Here is a 12,166-nt window from a genome sequence, read left to right on the forward strand (position 1 = left end):
TTAATTAATTAACATAGTAAAATAAAAGATCAAATAATATAGCCAGGCTTGATGATCTAATTCTGTAATGCCAGTACTCACTTGATGGGTAGACAGTGAACTTGAGAGAGGTCTGAAGATTTCAGGGGCTTATAGCTATTTGAACTTCTCAAGTAATGGGGAGCCACAGAAGATAGCAGAACAGAGCAACAGCAGAATCAGCCATCAGTACTTGGAAGGACCCCTCCGGCAGCTTCAGAGAAGATGGTTTTGATTCACAGGGGACCTGTAGCCCACACGTAGCAAGTACCCTGCTCAGGGGCCTGGTCTGTGGAAAAGAGAATCAGTACACATGCTGGTTATAGGTGAGGTGACTCCAGGACAGGGTGGAGCTGGAGAGGACAATGAAATGGCAGAAGCCAGAGAAGAAAGATCTAAGACATTGACGTTCTGGAGTGTGGCTCAGTGGTAGAGCCCCTGCCTTGAATCCCCCAGTGAGAGGCTGGGGGCGTGGCTCAGTGGTAGAGCCCCTACCTTGAATCCCCCAGTGAGGGGCTGGGGCGTGGCTCAGTGGTAGAGCCCCTGCCTAGAATCCCCCAGTGAGGGGCTGGGGTGTGGCTCAGTGGTAGAGCCCCTGCCTTGAATCCCCCAGTGAGAGGCTGGGGGCGTGGCTCAGTGGTAGAGCCCCTGCCTAGAATCCCCCAGTGAGGGGCTGGGGTGTGGCTCAGTGGTAGAGCCCCTGCCTAGAATCCCCCAGTGAGGGGCTGGGGTGTGGCTCAGTGGTAGAGCCCCTGCCTAGAATCCCCCAGGGAGGGGCTGGGGGCGTGGCTCAGTGGCAGAGCCCCTGCCTTGAATCCCCCAGTGAGGGGCTGGGGCGTGGCTCAGTGGTAGAGCCCCTGCCTAGAATCCCCCAGGGAGGGACTGGGAACATAGAGAAGTTATGGCTATGCCTAGGACTCAGGGTATCTCTGAAGCAGTGATTCTCACATACACAGTAAATAACAGGGGTTTAGCCACATGCTTATTCTCATTGTCTCAACAGGAGGAGACACACGGTCACACAGACACACAGACACACACACAGAGATATGCACAATTCTTCTTCTTTTTAAAGTTCTTCACGTTTTTATTCTTTGTGCACAGAGACTAGCATGATCAGTTCCACTTGGTAGTCAGTCGAACAATCCATTCAAGGTCGCTCAGTCCAACTTAATGAAGCCCATGTCCTTCGAGTACTGATGGAAACACTGGTGGCTCATGTTCAGCCCGTATTTGTGGATCAGACTGTGGTGGTTGGAGCAGACGTGGCTGGAGCAGGAACCCTGGCTGAACTTCCGTGGGTGACTCCAGTAGAGCTGCTGGTGACCCATCTTGCCTTCAGACATCCAACAAGGGAAAAGGACAATTCTTTAAATAAAAAAAAGAAAGAAAGAAAGAAAGAAAGAAAGAAAGAAAGAAAGAAAGAAAGATTTATTTTATTTTATGTGAGTCCACTGTAGCTGTTTTCAGACGCACCAGAAGAGGGCATCAGATCTCATTATAGATGGTTGTGAGCCACCATGTGATTGTTGGGATTTGAACTCCGGACCTCTGGAAGAACAGTCAGTGCTCTTAATCACTGAGCTATCTCTCCAGCCCTGATACACACAATTCTTTTCAGGAAATTGGAAGGGGCAGGCCAGTGTACATGTGTCTCGGTCCCCAGTTTTATCTTTTTTTTTAAAGATTTATTTAGGGCTGGTGAGATGGCTCAGTGGGTAAGAGCACCCGACTGCTCTTCCGAAGGTCCGGAGTTCAAATCCCAGCAACCACATGGTGGCTCACAACCATCCGTAACGAGATCTGACGCCCTCTTCTGGAGTGTCTGAAGACAGCTACAGTGTACTTACATATAATAAATAATAAATAAATCTTTAAAAAAAAAAGCAAGTCTTAAAGAGATTGATAGATTTAAAAAAAAAAAAAAGATTTATTTATTATTTATTACATGTAAGTACACTGTAGCTGTCTTCAGACACTCCAGAAGAGAGAGTCAGATCTCGTTACGGATGGTTGTGAGCCACCATGTGGTTGCTGGGATTTGAACTCCGGACCTTCGGAAGAGCAGACGGGTGCTCTTACCTGCTGAGCCATCTCACCAGCCCCAGTATTATCATTCTGTTCCCCATAATACTGGAGATGGAACCCAGGGCTTCACACACGTCATCAAGTTCTTTACCACTGACCTACAATGACGGCCATAGTTCTTTTTCTTTATTTTAAGATGTTCAACTCTGTAGCCCAGGCTGGACCTAAACTCATTCCGTTGTCAACAACAGTTTTCAACTCATGGTCTTTGTCTCAGCCTCACAAATAGCTGGGATTATAGGCCTGTTCTTGTTATCTGTCTGTCTGTCTATCTATCTATCCATCTACTGGGGGGGGGGGGGGTGCACAAGTGGAGGTCTGAAGCCAACTTTCAAGAGTCAGTTCTTTCCTTCCACTATTGGGTCCCAGGGCTTGAACTTGGATCACCAGGCCTGGCAGCAAGCACCTTTACCCACAGAGCCATCTCACTGGCCCTTATTCATCATCAATAGCTAGCCTCAAAAGCCTTTGCAAAAAGACAGGCTCAGAGAAGTGGAATGACTGTCCTAGCTCTGCAAAGCATGCCTTGTTCCCTAGGCCACCGCCCACCTGGCACCATCACCCTCCCTCCTCCCTCCCTGTCTCCTCCCTGCCTGCCCTCCCCCTCCCATCCTCCTGTTTTGTCTTTAATGAGCCGGATTCTTTGATAATAGCAGTGGGCCTTTTATGAGCTAAACAAACTAAAGCTGAGGGTTTTTTTCCCCTTTCACAAAAGACCTCATTGAATAAGCAATGGGCTTTTCTGCAACTATTTTTAAAGATGGAGCTGCAGGCGAGGCAGTGTGGAAAGTCACGGAGAGCTAGTTGGCTCCTGAAGGTCACCCAGAACTCAGGGATAAGAGCCTGTGCTGGTGGCTACCCTGTGGTCCATGTACTGAGCCTTTTTACAGTCGATTGCTACCATCACTTGGTCACTTGGAACATCCATGGCGGTATTGTCCCTCCACCTTCTACAGTGTCCTCAGCCTGGTCTCTTGGACCCAAAAATGTTGTGAGACATAGATGTTGGTCTCCTTGTCTCCCCTGTTCCCCAGGACATTACACTTAACTTCATAGAGTACTAAACTACTAAACTAGGGCCACCATTCCCACAAGCAAAGCTTTCCGGTTCATTCCGACATCTCATCCTTAGCTACTTTCTTATTTGCTGTGTACATGTGCCTGTATAGAACTATGTGCATGTGGCTGCAGTGCTCACTGAGGCCAGAGGGGGACGCTAGAGAGCCTGGAGCTGGAGTAGAGGAGGACCTGGATGTGGGTCCTCTAGCAGAACAGCAAGTGTTCTTAGCCATAGAGCCACCTCTTTTTCCCCCCAATTCTCAACTACATCTTAGGCCTCATCTTAAGGGAAACTGAGACCCAGAGAAGTCTACATGGCTATGTTTAGCCAAGATACTGGCAATCAAACCTGGGGTTCTCTGCTTCATTGTGCCTCTGACTTTCAACATTGCTCCCTAGGCCACGATAAGTAACTTGGAAGGTTCTAGAATGTTGAAGACCTGTTTGGGCCATGCTGGTTGCTGAGGTTTTTTGTTTTGTTTTTTTAACTCAGAACTGGGTAAAGCATTCTTACCTGCTGTATACAAGTTGCCTCAGTTCTCAGATCTGTAGATTGGGTTGATACTAACAATAGTGACATTAATGTTTCCTGGGTCCTCCAGCTCATAGAGTCACTAAAGGCAGAGAGAGGAAGAGAGTAGAGAAGTGGAGGCTGGCCATGAGCATGTGGAGAGAGGGGGAAGGGAGTGGGGAAGGGGGGAGGGGAGGGAATGAGCCCCAGAGGGTAAGAGAGAAGCAAGAGAGCAAGAGAAGGAGGAGGGGGCAAGCAGCCCCTTTTATAGTGGGTCAGGCCTACCTGGCTGTTGCCAGGTAACTGTGGGGAGGAGCTTAGACAGAACGCTAACAGGTTGAACTAAGATTTGGTGACAAATGCCTTTACCCACTGAGCCATCTTACTGGCTCTTGAACCTGGATTTAAAAAAACAAAATTCTTGTGGGCTAGCATATGTATTAGTGTGCATGTGATGGGTGTACTGACCTGCAAGCAGGTTAGTGTCTATGTATAACTTCCTCTGTCCCTCTCCACCTTAGTCTTAAGGTATTTTTTTTATTATACTTTAGTTTTGTTTTAATTTACTCTGTGTGGGCTGGAGAGATGGCTCAGTGGTTAAGAGCACTGACTGCTCTTCCAGAGGTCCTGAGTTCAATTCCCAGCAACTACATGGTGGCTCACAACCATTTGTAATGGGATCCGATACCCTCTTCTGGTGTGCTCACATATATAAAATAAATAAATAAATCTTAATTTACTCCGTGTGTGTGTGTGTGTGTGTGTGAGAGAGAGAGAGAGAGAGAGAGAGAGAGAGAGAGAGAGAGAGAGAGAGAATATGTGTGTCATGGTACACTTGTGACAGCCTGCAAGAGTCAGTTCCCTCCTTATAACATGTAGGTCCAGAACTCAGGTTGTCTGGCAGCAAGCACCTTCATCCAGTTAAGCTATCCAGCCTGCCCCACCTTATCTTTATTTATCTCTCACTGAACCTGCGGCTGAAGCTTACAGTCATGGCTAGGCAGATTAGAAAGAGAGCTCGCCCCTATAGTTTTACACGGGTCTTGTGGATCCTAACTCTGATTCTCAACAGAGCAGCTTCCCAGCCCTTGAATCTATTTCCACTGGAAAGTCCAGAAGGCATAGAGCCTCTATTCTTCCTTTGGAGCCTTGACGCCCCCTGGTGGTCACCGAAGACCCTGCAACTCAGCCACTCTTCCTGTTGCAGCTTGCACCTGACTGCTGCGGGCACAGGTGGGCTTCAGGCAGGGCGGCTTTATGTAAGGAGCAACAGTGGGGACGCCCACCATGAGGTTGTCGAGGGATCCAGGGTTGAATCTCAGATGTGCCATCCCCAGCTCTGTTGCTTCGGTGAAATATATAGGTAGACAAAACAAATAATAGCAATAGTAGTAGTATTAATGATAATAATAACAACAACTGAACATTAAATGTCTTTTAATGCTATTCCTATGTCTCACTCAGAGAGAAGGGCAGTGTCTTTGGATCGGATAATCCCTCTTTCCTGGCAAGTATCTAGGATGTGAAAGGACTCCCCGGGTAGGCGTGGAATGGGAGAAGGTGGTTGGGCGGCTGTTAGGGTACAAGAAAGGACAAGCTGAGGCTGGGTTCCAGGCAGGACTTGTCTCTCGGGAAGAGATTTCACACGGTCAGTCCACCTTGCAGGAGAAACTTAAATTGAGACGACAGCAGGGATGGCTGTGGCCACACCTTGGCCGTGGCTGCTTAGCTATCCATACCTCTATTAAACATAAACTCGGTCAGCTCCTCAGAAGTTAGCGTGAGAGGAGGTCACCGTACCTCTGTGTTCCTCTTGTTAGTACGAGCACTTTGAATAAATCAATCTTCCCTCACCCCCACTCCCTCACCTTCCCTGTTTTAAAAGACAGGGTCTCCCTCGGTAGGTCTGCTATGTAGATCAGGCTGGCCTGGCCAGCTCTGCCTCTCTGGTGTTGGGATTAAAGGTGTGTGTCACCAAGCCCTGGTGTTTGTTATTGTTGTTGTCATTTGTTTTGTGTGCCTTTAATTGTCTTATTGAGACACCGGCAGAGACTGGCTCGTTGTGGTTTGCCAGGGCCGGGACCCTGACCCTAACAGTTCTGGCAACATGAAACCCCTTTGTCCCAACACCTTGGGGACCCCTGTGTCCCCAGTTCCTGGGCATGGACAAGGCCAACAGGCACCCCAAGCCACCTGCTTAGCTGAAACTTGATTCATCCTGTGATGTCTCAGTGCTTCAGCAGGAAACAAATCCAAATCCGGCTTAATGCTTTTACAAAAGAATAATCGCCAAAGCCCTAGGCCCCATTGGAAAGAAAGGGGCGGTCACCCCCTGGCCAGCCTCTCACTGTGGGGCTGGCCTGGTGCTCAGAGGTTAGACCCACAGGAGGTGCAGGGTTTGTTTTGTTACATATACTTCTTCATTTATTGTCAGGGAGGCGGTAGATGGGAGTCAGTCGGTTTAAAGAACCAGCCTTTAGATTTAAAAGCCATCTTCCAGTAAAGTCAAGCTAGGATTCCTGCCCCACCTGTAACCTTAACTACAAAAGTACTGCCTGTTCCAGGGATGGCGATCATGTCTTTGTTTCAAAATGTTGTTTATAACCACCTAGAAACCATACCTTCGTTTCAAAAGGTTCTTTGCCGCAGCGCCACCCCACCCCCACCCCCACCCCCATGACTACCGTCTTCCCATGACTTGTTATGGTTACTTTGTTTTGACCTCCCGATAAATTCTGTTCCAGTAACCCTGCCAATTCTCCCCTATTTGAAAACTTCCTACCCCGACGTCTTGAACCCAGCCTTCGGGGGAGGCAGCCCATGTACAAGAATTTTAGAAAGCTTGCTTTAAATAATTTGGCCTGATGGTCTGGGCGGGTGGTCTTTCTCCTCCCGTCTCTGGATTTAACAAGGTCTCTCCCTCTGCTATGTGAGTCCTAGGGATGGAACTCAGCTCAGTAGCTGTCTCCACAGCCCTGCTTCTTTGGTTTTGGATTTTGGTTTCCAATAGAAAGAAGGAAGGGAAAAGGCTAACAGAGACAGTGTGCTTTGTCCCCAGCCACCCGGATGTTTGTTACCGAGATCCAGGGGCTCCAAGGAAGGGCTACAAAGGCCAGATGTGGTGGCGCGCGCCTGCCTGTAATTTTCCCCATTCTTAAGAAGCAGAGGCAGGAGGAGTGCTGTGACTTCATAGCTATCCTGGTCTACACAGCAAGTTCCAGACCAGTCAGGGTTACTTAGTGACTTTGATTTAAACATGCATATGCACCGCAGGCAGGCGCGCATGCGTAAAGCAAGAAGGGGGGAGGAGTTGGGAGGTTGGGTAGTGGACATTTTGTTTCAATTGACCTGCAGGGTGGTTTACTTCCCTCAGGATACACCTTACCTTCTTCATTTTTGGTTTTGCAACAGAGTCTGGGACCCTTGGGCCTCACAATCCTCATGCCTTGGTCTCCTGAGCAGACCTGTACTGAAAGACCCACAACGTGAGGACTCCCCCACGTTCTGACTCAGGAGAGGCGACACCCCAAAATCACCCACAAGAAACGGTCTTGTTGCAAACTGCAAGAGGATTTTTATTCAAGAGCGCTCTCCGGCCCACCGTCATACAGGGGTAGAGGACCATGGCGCCCCTGTTTTTACTTTGTCATACTTTCAGTACCACTGTGCCCAGCCAGGTTAGTGAAACATTGCCGAGGCAAAGAAAAAGTTTGAGGGTCTTTGTGAGTGACCTCGTCTTCTAACTGGAGTGAAGAGGAACCTCCATGGGGTTTTTTCTAAGTCCTATATTACTAAGTATTTGCCGCCTTGCCTGGGCTACACAGTCAACTGAAATTTTTCTTTCATTTTATTTTATGCGCATAAGTGATTGGCTGTGTGTATGTTTGTGCACCCCATGTGTGCAATGCCTACAGAGGCCAGGAGAGAGCCTCAGCCCCCCCCCACCCCCCAACTGAGGTTACAAATGATTGTGAGCCGCTATGTGGGGCTGGGAATCCCAAATCTGTTTACCTCAAGTATTTACTAAACTGAGGTAACATCTGTGGGGTACCACATCCTGAAACCCATCATTAGCCGTTTGTTGCTATCTTTGTACACCTTGGGGAATAGCAGTGGCCCACAGAATGGGAAGCTGTGAACTGCTTCATTAATAAAATCCTTGTGGAACCCAGAGCCTCACTCACTGGCTGTCCTGCTGAGCCAAGCCCCCACCCCTCCGTGAGGGGCCTCTCCCTTTGACCTGCATCCCCAACCTCTTTTTCCTTTTTTATCTTAGGCTTTATCATGGGAACTGAAGAACTAAAACCATTCTGTTACCTTGTACTTGAGACAGGGTCTCGCTAAGTATGCAGGCTGACCTTGAACTTACCCCACAGCACAGATGTGGACCTCCTGCCTCAGTTTCCCAGAAGGCAAGAATGACAGAGCCAAGTCACCAGGCCCAGGACTCTGTGGCATTCTGCCTAAACCACATATGGTCACTGTGGTGGTTTGAAGGAGAATGTCTCCCCATACCCCCAAGCCCTCCCAGACATCCCCCCCCCCACACACACACACCCTTGCCTATAGGATCATATATTTAAATGCCTGGTTCCCAGCTGGTGAATTGTTTGGGAAGGATTAGGGGGTGTGGCTTTGTTGGAATAGGAGTGTCCTAGTTAGAGGTGTGTCACTGAGGGTGAGCTTTGAGGTTTCAAAAGCCTAAGCCAAACCCAGTGTCTGTCTGTCTGCCTCTGTTTCTCTATGTCTCTCTCTCTCTGCCTCTCTCTCTCTCTCTTTGTCTCTCTCTCTCTTCCTGCCTACTGTCTGTGGATCAGGATATAAAGCTCTCAGCTGTCTCTCCAGCACCATGCCTGCCTGCCTGCCACCACAAAAACCTCTGAAACTGTAAGCCATCCCCAATGAAATGCTCTCTTTTATAAGAGTTGACATGGTCACGGTGTTTCTTCACAGCAAGAGAACAGTGACTAAGGCAGCCAACCAAACCTCATCCCAATGACCAATTGGTCAGGACCGATGGAGACATTTGGTCTTTTCTGTGACACCCTTCAAGCTGAGCACTGGACAGATTTTGGTCATGTTCCCTGAGTAAGGCAAGGAGAAGAAACGTAAGCCCCGTGATGTTCCCAGCTCACACGACTATCTGTGTGGGATGATGTTCAAGTTTGCTGTCCATGGCTCTGAGAAACGCCTAACCAAAAACAACTTGGGGAAGAAGGGTGTCTTAGTCAGGGTTTCTATTCCTGCACAAACATCATGACCAAGAAGCAAGTTGGGGAGGAAAGGGTTTATTTGGCTTACACTTCCACATTGCTGTTCATCACCAAGGAAGTCAGGACTGGAACTCAAGCAGGTCAGGAAGCAGGAGCCGATGCAGAGGCCATGGAGGGATGCTACTTACTGGCTTGCTTCCCCTGGCTTGCTCAGCCTGCTCTCTTATAGAACCAAGACTACCAGCCCAGAGATGGCACCACCCACAAGGCGCCCTCCCCACCTTGGTCACTAATTGAGAAAATGCCCCACAGCTGGATCTCATGGAGGCATTTCCTCAACTGAAGCTCCTTTCTCTGTGATAACTCCAGCCTGTGTCAAGTTGACACACAGAACCAGCCAGTACAAAGGGTTTGTCTCGTCTTACAGGTTACAGTCTGCACCAGTCGGGCTTCTTAAAGAAAGAACAGATGGCATGAATGTGTGTTAAAGGAATATTTGTTAGCCAGGTGGTGGTGGCCCAGGCCTTGAACCCCAGTGCTTGGGAGGCAGAGGCAGGGGACCTCTGTGAGTTCAAAGCCAGCCTGGCCTACAGAGAGAGAGTTCCAGGACAGTCAAGGCTATGCAAGAGAAGCCTGTCTTGAAAAACCAAAACTTTAAAAAAAAAAAAAAAAAAGATGTTGGATTCATATATGGGATGTAGTCCAGGTGGTCAAACAACGGCTGCCTCACACCAGGGAAGCAGAGAAACCTTTGATGGAGTTATTCAGCCCACGGGGCAAGATATCTCAACGGTGTCAGGCTGGGGCTGAAGGCCTGGACCAGTGCTTCTCACCCTTCCTAAGGCTGCGACCCTTTCATCCAGTTCTTCACGTTGTGGAGACCGCCAACCATAAAACTACTTTGTTGCCATTCTATAACTATAATGTTGCTACTGTTGTGAATCAAAATGTAAATATCTGATAGTCAGGATATCTGATATGGGACCTCTGGGAAAGGGCCATTGGGGCCCCCAAGTGGGGGTCACAACCCATAGGTTGAGAACCAATGGCCTGGAGGCTTCCTGGGGAGCTGTTGGTCTTCAGTGCACGTTGGAATCCAGAAGTTGGTTTTGATATCAGTGAAGGATGGGCTCGCCTGCTTCAGACAGCCTGGTCAAGAAAATCCCTCCCGTGAGTGCCCAGCAGCTCGGGGGCGTAGTCCATTCCAGGGGTGGTCAAGTTGACAGCCAGGATCTGCCACCACACAGTCAGGAGAACGGTTGCTTGCTGGCTCGTTCTCAAACTCAAGGCCCTCGATTTTTCTTAGCCCAGGTCTAACCTTGGGGTTGAGAGGGCTGGGGTGGGGGGGGAACCTCCCACAGTGGGCTGGGTCTTCCCATATTGATTGACAATTATGACAGTCCCATGTGGTTATGCCCAGAGGCCAATCTGATCCAGGCAATCCCTCCTCCCAAAATGAGATTCCCTTGGATTGAGGCTGGGCTGTGTCAAGATGACAGCTGACCATTAATCAGCAGAGGCCACCTGGCTTTGCTCACGGTTACACGCTCAGTGTGGGAACCAGGAGCATATCTGGGGTGGAAGGGGGGGCTCTAACACCAAATGAGGTGTTTTGTACAGAGCTGCACCTCAGGAATTGGTTGTCCCCCAAGACACAGATTTATGGGGCTTTGTTTTTAATTTGTTTCCATTTTCATGTGTGTTCATATATGTATATATTTTTGTTGTTCTTTTTTTTTTTAAAGATTTATTTATTTTATTATGTGAGTACACACCAGAAGAGGACATTGGATCCCATTACAGATGGTTGTGAGCCACCATGTGGTTGCTGGGAATTGAACTCAGGACCTCTGGAAGAGCAGCCAGTGCTCTTAACCACTGAGCCATCTCTCCAGCCCCGACATGTATATTTTTTTTTCATGCATGTGGCCATCCACGCACATGGAGGCCTACAGCCGATGCCCAGAATTATCCTCCAGCTAGTCTCACTAGCCGTCTCGTTCGGGAGATCCCATCTCTGACTTCTGAGACTGAAATCCCGGACAGGTGCCACAGACACCCAGCCTTTCTGTGGGTTCTAGGGAGCCCAGCTCCATCCTCACCCGTGCCAGGCAAGTGCTGTAAACACTGAGCCATCTCCCCAGCCCTCATTTGCTCTTCTGAGTTTCACCCATCCCAGGCTGGCAACAAACTCACTTTGTCACTGGGAATGACCTTGGATTCTTGTCCTCCTGCCTGCACGTCCCAAGTGCAGGGCTGACAGTTATGCTACACCATGCCTGGCTTATGGGGTACTGCGGATCTCACAAGTCTTGCAATTGGGCCACCTCAAACTCAGTTGGAATAGCAACCGAATTATCCCAAGACACACGGGTTCAAAAACCAACCTTAGCCCGAAGGAGGCCATTGGGAAGTGATGTTGTCGATTGGGACGGAAGTCAGTGGGCAACCCTTGGGCTATTGGAGCAACGAGGAATTCCACGTCTTTCTCTTTTGCTTTCTAGGGATGAAAAAGCCATTCACCCTGCCATGCATTTCCCACCATGGGTCTTTGGCATCCCACCAGAGACCCAAAGCAAGACTGCACACCAGTCTTGGTCTGAAATCTCCAAAAGTCAGTCAAAGAAACCTTTACTCAATGTTGGATCCTGTGAATTTAGATTAGTAACGAAGGTTCAGGCAGTTGTTGGAGATTTGAAGGGAATGAACTGATTTGGGAAGCTGCGTGGCTGCAGACAGACAGCCCAGGCTCTCTGTGAAAGAAGTTCATCCCCTGCCATACTGGCCTTCTGTGACTTCTTGCAAAGGCTCATAGCACCCCCTGATGTCCACTACTGGAATTGCACTGGAATTTCATGGAGGGATTCAGGGGGTGAGATGTTTGGATATGTAGAAAGTTCCAGCTCAGAGGATAGGTTTGGGATCGACTGGACTCTAGTTCTGGGCACAGAAGATGTGAGGAGTCAAAGAGCAAGCCAAACATAGATGGGCTCATCGTGGGCTCAGGGCATAGTCTGAGCTGGACACAAATACTTGGAGTCATGTCTATGGAAAGGGTGTGTTTTATATCAACTTGACAAGTTAGAATCATCTGAGAAGAGGGAGCCACATTGGAAAAAAATGCCTCCATAAGATCTGGCTGCAAACATGTCTATAAGGTATTTTGTTAATTAGTGATTGATAATGGACGGCCCAGCTCATTGTGGTCCTGGGTTTTATAAGAAAGCAGGCTGAGCAAGCCATGGGGAGCAAGCCAGTAGGCAGTATCCCTCCACGG

The 12,166-nt window shown here is 48.9% G+C and overlaps 1 pseudogene; it reads right to left on the reverse strand.

Moving 5' to 3' along the window:
- Positions 1–1,142: 1,142 nt before the first annotated feature.
- Gm6272 lies at positions 1,143–1,380 on the reverse strand (annotated as a pseudogene).
- Between the last annotated feature and the right edge of the window lie 10,786 nt (positions 1,381–12,166).

Source organism: Mus musculus, chromosome 5 (genome assembly GCF_000001635.26).
Source record: "Mus musculus strain C57BL/6J chromosome 5, GRCm38.p6 C57BL/6J".
NCBI classification, from domain to species: domain Eukaryota; kingdom Metazoa; phylum Chordata; class Mammalia; order Rodentia; family Muridae; genus Mus; species Mus musculus.